The sequence below is a fragment of the Cylas formicarius genome, unplaced genomic scaffold (assembly GCF_029955315.1).
Source record: "Cylas formicarius isolate icCylForm1 unplaced genomic scaffold, icCylForm1.1 PGA_scaffold_4__25_contigs__length_36172078, whole genome shotgun sequence".
In the NCBI taxonomy this organism is placed as follows: Eukaryota; Metazoa; Arthropoda; class Insecta; order Coleoptera; family Brentidae; genus Cylas; species Cylas formicarius.
The window spans coordinates 14,221,595-14,234,227 of NW_026844334.1; the positions used below are offsets into that span (position 1 = coordinate 14,221,595).

Here is a 12,633-nt window from a genome sequence, read left to right on the forward strand (position 1 = left end):
TGTCCCAGTGGCTAACCTATAAACCTATTGATTATTTTCAAATTCACCCCAACAATTTCTTCATTATCCATTTTTGGCCTTTATTTTCAATATTTTTACGCTATAGGAGGGATCTCGTGCCAATGAACAGAGCAAAATTCGGAATATATAATTTTGCTTCCAATTGAGATCCCTGCTATCTCACCCTTTTTGGACCCTATCTTTCTTAATTATAATCATCCTATTATTAAAGTACCTATAGTCTCAACTCCCCTTTTAAATTACTTCCCTGTTAACAAAGGAGATTTTCTGTCTAGTTTGATTGACTTTTCGAGGACCTTTTGCAGCTTTTAAAATTAAAAATAGATTTAAATTTACTTGAAGAAAGGTAATTTCTTGATTACAAATAATTTTACATATAGAGATGTTCTTTCTTCACTATATTTTCTTTTGAGAATTTTTGTCCAAAATGTTTTCATTAAAAAAAACTCGGCTCAATTGGTGTGGCATGGCAAGATTGAGCCTTCCACGAAATTCCCAGAGACAGTCAATTGTTCGTGAAATAAAAGCATCCAACTATATAAATTTTCTCAAAGTTCTAAATTTCTTAAAAATGAACGAAATTAATTTCGGTTAAGAAAAAATTTAGATTTATTGGGAAATCTGAAAAAAAAACATAATATCTTCATTACTGCAAAATATTTTGGGGAGCTGGCAGGGCCACAGAATACGTCACTAAATCGCGCGCAAATAACTAATTATTTTACTTTTCTAGCGCAAAACCTTTAATGTGCTTGGAACATTATTTAGTTCTTGCCTTAAAAAATAGTGATGTGCTACCCCTATATCATCAATTCTGTAAATAATTTAACTTAACTCTAGTTTAACCCAATTTTTTCTTGAAGATTCTGCTCCACGAAGCGTTTTTATCCGGATCTTAGTTTTAGATGTTTCATTTTTCTGATATATATCATTTTGATTTTCTTTTTCAAAAAATCCATGATGCATAGTACTTACACCCATAGAATTAATACGAACTGGTTGTTATTCATTGAACACAGCATTGTCCAAGGGACTAACACCACAATCGATTCCCTAATCAAATATTGTTTATAGACCCGTCGCTTGGTATTAATAATTCATTCGATCTAATCGCCGCGTAATGGCGAGGCTTGCACCGAATAAATTCGGATCTATCGGCCAAAATTAATTAGAGCGGCTTCTTGAAAATCCCACCTCTGATTTCTATCAGCGGTGAAGGTAAATTAGTTGGGGCTGGATGAAAAATTGAGTTTACTCACGGTTTTTAGTTGTCACGTTCGAACAAAGTGAATTCTCGAACCCGCTTAGAAATAGTCGAATTTTGAATTCTAAATTCACATTGATTTAGGCTACAAAACTACCAAACTCTATGACGTAATCCTCGAAATGTCAAATTATCCACTAGGTAAAAACATGTAAGGTAAAAAGAGTTATCTCTTAACGTAAAATAAAAATATTTTGGTTAGTTTAATTCTTTTTTTTTTCTAATTTTACCGTTAGTTCATTGCAATCTAAACGTTAAAAAATTTAATTTGTTTATTTCATTAATTTATTAGCTCTTACTCTCATAAAAAACATACGTTACTTATGGCACATAATGAAATGAATAAAGATAATCGAAAACAATCAAAATAGAACAGCAGACACAAAAATAACTTCAAAATAACAAAAAATGTTTACGAATTTATTGGACATAGCATATTGATATAAGAAAAAAAAAGGTAAAATTTTATACACAATTCACACACAATTCAAAAAATGCAACAAAGGAGTAAAAACATACATTTTTTATTTATTTACCCCCACTAGCTTTTGTTACTCGCTTACCGTTTTTGTCGATCTTAAAATAATGATTGTTCAGTCCTCATTAAGTACCCAAACTAGTCATATGCTCTTCTATTATTGCATTTTCTTATCTGTCCCTTAATATGAATGTGCTTTATGTTTGAGTCCTTAGAGAGTTCCGATATTTTCTGTCCAGGATTCTGATCCACAAATAGTGATCGACTTCGTTTTTCCAGCTCTTCGAGATACTTTAAATATTGTTTTTTTTTGTTTGGAGATTTTTAAACGTGAGGCCTTATAAGGTTTATTTCTACCGCTTTAATATGGTTTCGGATAATTTGCGTAACTATCCAGCATTCTGGACCACAAATGACAATTGTCTACACACTTTCACTACACACTAGATAAAATTTATACTTTATATAACGTGATGGATAAACAACGCCATTGCATCAATCCTTTGTTTACTTGGAGATGATGGTTTCTACCCTTATTTTGCTATATACCTCTAACATATTAAAAACATCTCTTAGAAATAAAGAGTCAATGGGATACAATTCTAGTTCTGCGCACAGCAGAAAATGAATTAACGCAAGATCAAACACATTCTAATAACATTCATAGAGAGCAACATAATTATTACTACAAAAATTTTAGTGTCATGGAAACACTAATGACGCAACACGGATGTGCTCATCTGCAGTATAGAATGCATTCTCCAATAGAAATTGTTTCATTATTTTACAAAATTTAGTGCATGATAGGTCCTTGATAACAATTTTTAGAACATTTTAATAATTAATGTACAATTCATTTAACTCGGATGAGTGCCGCCTAGAATGTCTTTTGACAATTAATTCAGATTCCCTCCTGTAGTGTTTGTGGCGATCACACCGCTTAGGCATATATTTCTTTAAATAAATAGTGATGGTAAGGTCAAAATATCAAGTTTTGAGAAGAGCGCACGACAGTGATCACGAGGTTTTGCATTCGCAATCACGCGTATCGCTTTTTTTGCATAAGAAAAGCCTTGCGGGCATGCACCCAATCACCCTCCGAAACAATAGCGTACGTTAAGTGGGAATGAAACAATCCGAAATAAGCAAGTCTTGACATGACAGGAATGAGTGACTTGTTTAAGTGTATAATTAAAAACAATTGAATTGACAGTTTGTGAAAAAGGTGTTCAATGTGATCTTTCCAAGAATGAGAACGATCGATCCAGATTGAAAACACCTTAACCGAAGCATTATTTAATTAGTGGACGTTGCTACAAGAGAAAATAAGATGGTTAGTTTTATTTTGGTTGAACTGTATGAGTTGGATCCGAACCATCCAAGCGCACGAGTCTAGTTAATCACACTACCAATACTAAGTTCATGTGGGTTTCTAGCTCGGGATAAGAGAATTGGATCATCCGCGTAAAGCGTAGTACACATAGTATATGAGAAAGCAAATCGTTGATGTAAACTCATAAACAGCAGGGGCCCGAGGACCGAGCCCTGCGGCACTCCAGACGATACCGGCAAGCTAGAACTACTGAATCTTCCTTTCTCTTCGACACACTGAAGTCTGCCCCTCAGGTATGAGCGCAATAATCTGTGAGGCATGCCCCGGATGCCATACCACTCGAGCTTCTGCATTAGCACTCTATGATCCACACAATCAAAGCCATTTCACCAGAGTCAAAACCCTCGACAATGCTTCCGACAAGACTTAGCAGAGCATGCGTGGTGAACCTTCCGCCCCTAGACTGTTCTTTGCAAGAGTTTGTGCTTTGCAAAATAGTTCAGTAAACGATCTTTTATGTTTTTTTCGGCGATTATAGGGATGATTGCAATAGGTCTATAATTTGAGGGGACGTTGGTATCTCCCTTCTTGTGTAGTGGCACAATCCCGCATATTTATAACTGTTCTGTATATTTCTGTATTTTTGGATTTAGGTTGTCAGCGTCTAGAGAATTAGAATTACTCAAATGTAAAATCACACTCACACAATCACACTAATTCACTGGAAACCGGATCCAGGAAAAACGGCCGCGTGGGGCTTGATAACCTTTTCACAAAGAGCATTGGATAATTTATTTTCTTTATTTAGGCAGTAATGTTCGATTCCACCTGAGAAAAATATAAGTTGAAATGATTGCGAGTAATACTAAAATTCGTATAATTGCGGTTAAGGTTTTTCTCACTGTTTATAAGTTTCCAGCAGCTCCGACCAAGATTGTCAGAGTTGTTAACAAATTGACCGTAAGCTGCAGCTTTTGTCGACTGAACTTCTATTCTATAGCGTCGCGCTTGGCCATGGCCTTTACGTGTACGAGCTTATCATGCAGGCAACTTGGATCGTTGTTGTACCAGTGAATTAGCCTCGAATTTGTGTATTTAATTTGTTTTGTTTTAATAATCTGATGATGATTTACATTGCTTAACAAATTATTAAATAATAATAAAAAAAAATGGGTTAGCATTCAGACATCACTTTGGGGATTAATTTCATAGGCGTTTTAAATTTCGATCGCGGAGACGCGTTATTGCGAAAAACCGCGTAGAAAAGCGCGCGCAAATCCCGTCGAGTTTGGCGGCAAAGCTCAAGCTCCACGCACCTATGAAATGGCGCGAAAGCTCTTGCGGCGCTCAGTCGAATCCGACACATTGGGGTTAAAGGTCATCGAACGTAGACCCGTAAAGGTATTTCGAGCACGACGTCGCGTCACTTTAACCGTGTCAAATAGTTTGGCTTACTTTCCGCGGGGCTCCGGTTTCGCGAACGGTGTTTCGTAAGTTTTTATTAAAATTTTACCGGAAATCTTGAAGGGGGGTGAATATTGGTTTGAAATTACTCGATTTTCTTGTTATTCTTAAACTGTAACTTGTCCCTACCATAATTTGAAAAATCAATTAACAGTTATCTGAAAATTATATACAGGGTGTCTTCAATCCATCACCCTATATATTTTCGCGGTTTTTATTTATTCATTAAAGTTTTATCTCCAAATTTCTGAATATATTTCACGTTTGGCGATCAATATTTCTAATTTCAAACTATGGTCAGGCTTATTCAGAGTGTCCCATATATTACAAAATTATAAGTAGCGAAAATTTGAAAATTTAGGGATAATAATAAATAATAAATAAGAATAATGAACTTAAATGCTCGGAGTTCTTTCAACTAAAGTAATATCAACTTGCATTATTTCAAATCTTATATATTATTGATATATATACACTTCACATATTTGATGTATGCGTTATTGAAATATTAAAATTTTTCTCCCAAAAAATAAGGTTTCCACACCAATGAATATTTGTAAATATTTCTTCCAAGGAATAATTTCTAATTTGGCTTGATGTTATTAGTAATTTAAAAAAAATGACAATTAAGAATCCGATTTTTATCATCTTATTGAAAATTAAATATTAAGTTGTTTTTGTATAAGATAGTATATTCCTAATATTCGAACAAATTATGTTGGTCCGTTGTTTAGTTTCATTTTTTTTAAGATGCATTTTTTTAGAAAAAGCTTCACTTAATTGAAATCTCTATGGACAAAATGTTCAAATCATTTTCCGTCTATAAACCAAATAATTTTTAATTTTCCTAAAATTAAGTGGGAACAATTTCTTCAAATGATTTTTTTTATAATTTGTGATTTGTAGATTGAATATAGATTCCTGATCTACGCTAATAACACTTCTACTTCAGTACTTAACATAAAAAATTTCTAAGATGGATATTTAAGCGCCAGCATCGTGAGCACAAAAATTTTCAATTTAGCTGTGGTATTTTCTTACAATTTTACCCTATCTACCACTTCCAATAAATATTCTCCACAAAAAGAGCGTCATATATGTAGTTCAGAAACGAAATTGAAAATTGAAATTTAAGACTGAAAACTTTTCCAAAATCCAAGCAGCGAATTTATACAATTAATTACAATATCCACTAGCCCGGTAATAAATAGTCCAGGCCTTTGTCGTGAAAGCAAAAAGACCCTGAAATGTCATCCGCCTCAAATTTCGTGACGTTTTAAAAAACGTTTGTCGCGTTCCTCTCTGAAATTATTATTGAAAAGCTTTTATTTCTCATGTTGAATGTTCCAAGTGTTTTTATTTCCTGATACTTTTTCTTTTAGGTAATTATATTTTTCTTTAGTACTCGCCATTTATGAGCGTTTTCCGTCTGTTCGCGAGTAAAAAATTAAATGTTTCGTTTGATTCTTTTTACCCAATTTATGCGATATTAGGTTTCAATATTTTGCTTCAGACATCAAATATAAACCGGTAAATATTTTTCTCCCCGGGAGAATAAAAATCGAACGAGATAAATAGGTAACTGTTTCTATACGGGTAATAAAGCATATTTTTTTGTTTTTCTACTGTCTGTAAAATACCTAATTACCCACCGATCTAGCGTGCGGGAAGCGTCACTTTACCACGTCAGTTTCGTTTCCCACGAATCCGAGCCACTTCGGACATTTCCGGGATTTTACCGCACGGATTTGGGAGCGATCGGATGTTTTCGTAGATATTTCCCACGCTTTGAATTTTGACGTTTGTCAATTCTGACGGTCATGTCAGTGAATGTTTTCGTATTGTTTTGCGAAAATGTACCCAAACACTAACGGTCGTAGAAAAAGTATAGTATGCAACACGTTCGGTAAATTTTTTAACTCGCTTATTAAAAACTCGCTCCGCTCGTGTCAAATAAACTCGTGAGTCAAATGACGTTTACCGCACTTGTATAATATACTATTGTACTTATTTTAAAATGTATCTTCAATCTTCTTCTTCAAAGGACTACTCGGCAAAATCGCAATAGCTAATTGGTTTTGAAAAATAAGTATTTTAATATTTTAACAAATGTTCCATAAAATCTGTCTTCCATACCCATCAGCTGACCAGCTATACAGGGATCTTTGCTTTATGAAACTCAATTGATTTAAACAGTGTAAATTAATATGCAACGTAGTAATAAAAAACTAAAATGTAATACTAATATTATTTTTTTTGTAAATTTTCTATTTGGCAACGACGCATTGCAATCAACATTGAAAAAAAAAATCACCGTGGCATTTAAACATTTCTTCAAGAAATCTTAATATACAAAAATATACAAGGTAGTCCATAATGGTTGCGCCAAAAAGCAGTCTTAAATTTACCTCGTCAAAATAATATTGAGCCAAATATGCCTTAATAAAATATCCCTCATTAGTGAGATACAGAGCGTTAAAATTTATTTATTGTTTTTCTCTATATTCGTTTGATTTCAATGATTAATTTTACCTATTTTATTTTATTTTTATTCCGTTTTAAAATAACGTTAAAATTTTTTTTATTTTGACTAATGAATATTAACGTTAATGTCAACGTAAATGTGTTCACTTCTAGTCCATAGTCCTAAATAACCCTAATGACTACTGAACTACTACTATTTGTAATCCGAATTCAAGTTTTCATGGTTCATGTTTCAAGTTTTCATAAAGCAATAACAATTTCGAGAACTAAAATTTAATGCCATATTTCACTAACTAGCAAAATGTTGCTAAAGCATATTTGGCTTAATATTAATATTTTCAAGAATTTAATCTAGAATAGTATTTCACGGACTACCCTGTGCAACGTGTTCCATTAAAAAATATATCTATTTGAATTTTTTGTTCTCACTGGTGATTAATTAATCTAATAACGAAATTTCAGTGTTACTTAGAATCATTAACATATTTTATCATATCTTTTATATAGTATAATTTGTCATTCAGAGAGAACCTACAACATATCAGCTAATTTCCAGTACCGTGTCATGTCCATTTATAAAATTTATCTATAAATTCTTAATATTTTTTGCCGCAATAAATGCTTTAAACTAATTACCTCATAAATTCTTATTTCTATGACCAAACGAAAGAAAATTGACACTTTTTTGATTAATGTCTTATGTTAACACTGAATTCCATTTCCATAACTTTTGTCTTTAAAATTTAACGAATTTCTAAAATTGGCACCTTGAGACTTATGAAACGTCTAGCAAAACTTGTACTGTTTGCAAACACGGAGTTGATGCAAAGAATTTCTATGATTTTAGTACTAACATTTATTTTATGTCAGTACCATGGATAAATGAGTACCGTGGAAGGGAAACTTTGACATTTGATTCTCGTTCTTGACGCTTTGAAGTACGTTTACAGTAAAACAGGTAAATACTATGCTTAATAAAATTAAAAAGTCTAGTTTTCAAATCTTAGAAATTTTAAGTAAAATTTAACAGAACGGAATCGTCCATATAGTACTTTGCCACAATATCTGGCGATCCTATATGCACGAAAAAAAAATCAGATTTTAAATCCTGCCATCGAATTGGAAGAAATATTTGGGTTGTGGCAACCACACGGATGACCCGACCTATAGAAATTTTATGTCGAAAAGAAAATATCTTCGTGTATCCCACAACAAAAACCGCAATACATATGTCACTGTAATCCAACCAACTAAATTGACGTGGACTGGAGACGAAAAAATGATTATTTACTCAATCACTCACGTTTCCGTACAGCTCACACAACAAGCACCATCTCTCGTTTGCCGTTTGCAGAGATCCTGTAATCCCGAAACTCCCGTCGCTCTAGAATTATGACAGATTTAAGGTCCCAGTTTAGCAATTTTATCTGTTGCCTGTTAATTCATTAAATGATGATCTTGTTAAACGAATTGCCCGGGTTTATTAATATCTCGCGTTTATAGGTCGACTTCAAATAGCGTTGCTGCATTTGAATACACTACGGCGCTAGCGTTAATTAAATTCCGAAACTTTTAATACCAATCGTTTTTTAATTTGACAGTTTGCGTTAACTTTATATTCCTATCTGCTTTGAATCTGCATGAAAAAAGGGGAGATTTCCCAGGCGAACAGCTATTCCGTATACTGTAGAAGGGCTATGATTAGACCATTACATTTACCGCTACTACTGTCGGCACGGCGTTGAATGTTCAATGTTAAAAGTCTTATTGATTGATTTGTTGATTGATTATCAAAGGTGGTTGAAGATAATCTTAAAACTTCATTTTCGCTTTTCCGGTTTGTTATGAATGACCCGAGCTTAGGACCATTTGATGTTTTTTTATCCATACATGTTTCGCAATTCCCGATTTTTGAGTTTCACCCTTCAACGTACGTTTCCTATGTTTTTCTATTGTTATATTTAAAGGCCGTTTAGTTTTTCCAATATACGACTCTCCTCATTCACAGGGTATCCAGTAAATACACTTTGTTTTTTGAGTCCATGTCTCTGGCTTTATTTTTGTAATCCCGCTTCTCAATTTCAGTGCATATTGTGGAGAGCGATATTTTAAATTTTCCCAGTTTCGTTGCCTAGAATGATTTTACTTATAGGTCAGGTACTGGCCGGTTTGTATAGATTTTCTATGTACAGAAATACTAATGAAGCTATTATTTACACTTACTAGAACTTTCGGAAACGGTAGACAGTCCTGCTTCTCTTTCTCAAGGAAAAATTTAATGAATGGCCGTAATGCATTAAGCTGATTGAAAAAGGCTGGCTCTATATTGGTTCCATTCCAAACAACGAAAGAATCGTCACCATAGCGAAGCGGTTTAACAGTTCAATTCATTCCATGTATATATTCTATCACTGGAAAGAGAAAGGAACCCATTGGTAGGCCATCATCTTGTGCATAATAGTTATCTTCCACACCAGTAGCTTCATTACTCCTTCTAGTGGTAACGAAAAATTAATCTACACTTGATAATGGGTAGCCTGAAACGTTGTGCAATTTAAAATGAAATGAGGACAATGAATGTTCGACAATCTCTTAGTATTTTCGCTGGCGGTTTTTTGTCACACAAAAATCTCTATTGACTGTCCTAGAGGAAGTCCAGTCGTGTGTATTCGTTCGAATAATAAACACGTATATAAAATTGATAGTATATTATGCAACAAATGCGGTAAAAGGCATTTGACTCACGAGTAAAATCTCCGAAAACATCCAATTGCTTCCGAACTGGTGCGGTAATATCCCGGCAATATCCGAAGCGACTTGGATCTGTAGGAACCGAAGATCGGTGTGTAATTAGGTATTTTACAGACAGGAGTAGAAAAATACTTAAGTAGTATATTTGTAGTTGTCCTTCAAGTTTCAAAATTACCTTGGATGAAATTCATTTGGTCTGCTTAATAAATGCACTTATACGGATTTTCTATTCGCACTCTTTCGGAATGCCGCTGGGTGCTGAATCCTGGCGAATATACTACTTATAGGGAGAGGCGCTGATTTCAGATGAATTGAACTAAGGTGGCTTTTACTTAATGAAAATCAATTTAACACAATTAAATTGCAACATAAAATTTTCAGACTTCCACAGTTATTTATTACTTTATGACAGCTGTTTCGACAACATCGTGCCTTTATCAAATACAAAATATTTGGTACTTTAAAATTACTGTGATGTCGGATATATACTCAAAACATTTGGTTTTTCAACTTACTTTGCTTACAAAACAAAGTAAATCCAAAATTTATGAACCTACGAACCAACCACAACAGCCCCGCTGCAAGAAAAACAGCCCAACTCAACAGACAAAATGGTTTTGTTAATTATTCATTATCTCATAGACCTAATCCCATAAAATTTGATTTATTAGATCTTAGAATGGCATATAAAACATTATTGACAAAAAGTATCTAAGAAAGAAATCGAAGTTGGACAATCTAATAAAACTTATTAAAATGCAGTCATTTCAAACTCTTCTAATCTTAAATTTTACAATACGTTTATCAATTTAACGAATACTAAATTTTCTGAGAAAGAGAGAGAGAATTACTAGAAAAGGATTTCAACTTCAATTTTAATTTACTCAAACGTCAATAAGGAGTTAAATTTTTTAGGAGTTGCTATTAGCGGTAATCGTAAACAAACACGTATTAGCTAATTTAATAAAATCTCAACTTGCAATTAATAGCAAAATTCCAGGATTTTTCACATACGTACATGGTAAAATCACTTAAAAATAAGACTTCCCAAAATAATATGGCATTTACAAAATTACTAATTATAAATCCTCAACCTCCAAAATTATATTCTTCAATTAAATTACACAAAGAAGGTATGCCAATTAGGCCTATGGTTTCTTTTGTAACAGCAGCATCAATTAAACTTTCACCAAAATTAATAAACATTTTAGAATATTATATTGCCTTTAAACCTAGCTGCGTTATCGAAAATTCGTTGGACTAATCAATAAGGTTAAAGACATTAAAATTCCTCCTAAAGCAATTTTCGTTTCCTTTGACATCCAAAATCTATTTCCTAGCATTCCACCGATTGACATAATAAAAATAATAGACAATATTCTGGCAAGTGTTTCAATTTTATATTACTAAAGAACGATTAATTATGGGAAACCCGCGTAGTGCACTACTTGCAGAAATTTTTATCATATTTTGTGTAGAAAATATCATAAGTAAACATAAATTGAGTAAACGATTTGTGGGTGGTATGGATACGTATATATTTTTGCTTTTTTCACTGGAACGGAAAGACAACTGCAATCTTTTTTGAATCGTATAAAATTTTTACCACAGAGACGGAACTAAATAACTTTTAAAAAGTTTCTGGACTTAACAATAACTAAATTACAGAACAGATTAGATTTTTCCATTGACCATAAACCCTCACACACTGTAATTCATAGTAACTCAAATAACCTTCACAAGCACAAAATGGCTGCCTTTTATTTTTTGATTCAAAGACGACCACATTCTACAGAAATTTTTGAAAAAGAATTAAATATTATAAAACAAATAGCATTTAACAATGGTTACGAACCTTCTTTGATAGATATTTGATAGATAAGGTTATAACTAAAAAACATTTTCAAATAACTCGGAACTCTATCTATCGCATATGAAATACCGAAGCCAAATTTTTAAAAAGATTTTTTAAAAATAATAAAACTAAATCACGAAAAACTCAAACGTCCGGAATCTACAAGTTGAAATGTGAAGCGTGTCCCAAAATTTATATCGGACAAACAGGTAGAACATTTACGAAACGCATTAATGAACATAAAAGAGCGCCTAAAAATACAAGTGCGGAATCTCGGAATTAGTTTGACGATAATTTTGATATTTTACATAATGAAAACAAAAAGCAAAAAACTAAATTTGTTGGATGCTATGGAGATTAATAAAATGAGATATTGGAACCTATTGCTTAGTGACCAATTGGATTTAAATGCTTCTCGTTTGTTAAATTTCAATTTATAACCCTATACCGGTAATTAAGAAACTATTACTACCTGATTATATATATATAGATGTCGGAATATTGTCATATTTTGTATTTGATAAAGGCGCGGTGTCGAAACTATGAAAATCTGAACATTTTTTTTAATTTAATTGGATTTCAGATGAATAGCTTTGCAACTTTACAATACATAAAAATATATTTTTCATTCAAAATATTCTCACTTCTATAACTATTGTGCATCATCTTCTAAGTTAGTAGTAACAAAGTTTAAGTAAAATTTACAATCTGAATCCACACATCACGAAACTGGAATATGAGTTAACTAGTTTGTCTAAGTATCTGACCTAGTTTTATGTTATCAATGCCTTATTGCAACCACATTATCCTCACGAAATCGAAACCAACTGTTATTTTATTTGAAATGACAAAAGCAGCCGACCTTGGCACCAGACAGGCCAGTTGTTAAATTTCTATCGAAACTTTGCCCGATAAACTGGAAACTAATTATTGTATGCTCGGTGCAGATACCTGGAGCAATTTCAATTCACGACAAACAATGA

The 12,633-nt window shown here is 32.9% G+C and overlaps 1 protein-coding gene across 4 annotated transcripts in view; it reads left to right on the forward strand.

Moving 5' to 3' along the window:
* LOC132701606 (GTPase-activating Rap/Ran-GAP domain-like protein 3) overlaps positions 1-12,633 on the forward strand; it is a 153,968-nt gene that overhangs the window by 78,706 nt on the left and 62,629 nt on the right. Inside the window, exon 1 of one of the 4 annotated variants that reach the window (XM_060669689.1) lies at positions 4,464-4,586. The exons of 2 other annotated variants lie outside the window; for them this stretch is intronic. The gene's annotated coding sequence lies outside the window, so the exon portion shown is untranslated. Of the gene's footprint in view, positions 1-4,463; positions 4,587-12,633 lie in introns of those variants that run through there. One more of the 4 variants, XM_060669690.1, reaches the window with a different exon arrangement.